Genomic DNA, 500 nt, shown 5'->3' on the forward strand with positions numbered 1-500 from the left:
TACACTCTCTATTCTTGGATTTTGGGATTTGGATGGGCTTTTGATTTGGTGAAGAAATGAATTGAATTGGAATTTTAATTAAATTTTCGGCCCAAAATAATAGCTTCCAGGAGGCTGCCCTGCCCTTGCGGAGGGCAGGGCAGGATTTGATGCTTGGTGCGGTCTTGGTGCGCTTTGGTGCGGTCTTGGTGCGCAGAACGCTGCCCTGCCCTCGCGGAGGGCAGGGCAGGAAAAATTGGTGCGCCAGATGGGTGCTGTGGTGCGCTGCTGGTGCTGCCAGATGATGCTGCGATGCGCCAGAAGGGTGCCTTGGTGCGCAGGATGCTGCCCTGCCCTCGTGGAGGGCAGGATGCTACCCTGCCCTCGTGGAGGGCAGGGCAGAAAAAGTTGGTGCGCCAGAATTGTGATGGTGCGTGCTGGTGCTGCCAGAATCATGCCGTGGTGCGCCAGAATTGAGCCTTGGTGCACCAGACTCGTTTCTTGGTGCGCCAGAATCATGC

The sequence above is a fragment of the Arachis duranensis genome, chromosome 6 (assembly GCF_000817695.3).
Source record: "Arachis duranensis cultivar V14167 chromosome 6, aradu.V14167.gnm2.J7QH, whole genome shotgun sequence".
NCBI lineage: Eukaryota > Viridiplantae > Streptophyta > Magnoliopsida > Fabales > Fabaceae > Arachis > Arachis duranensis.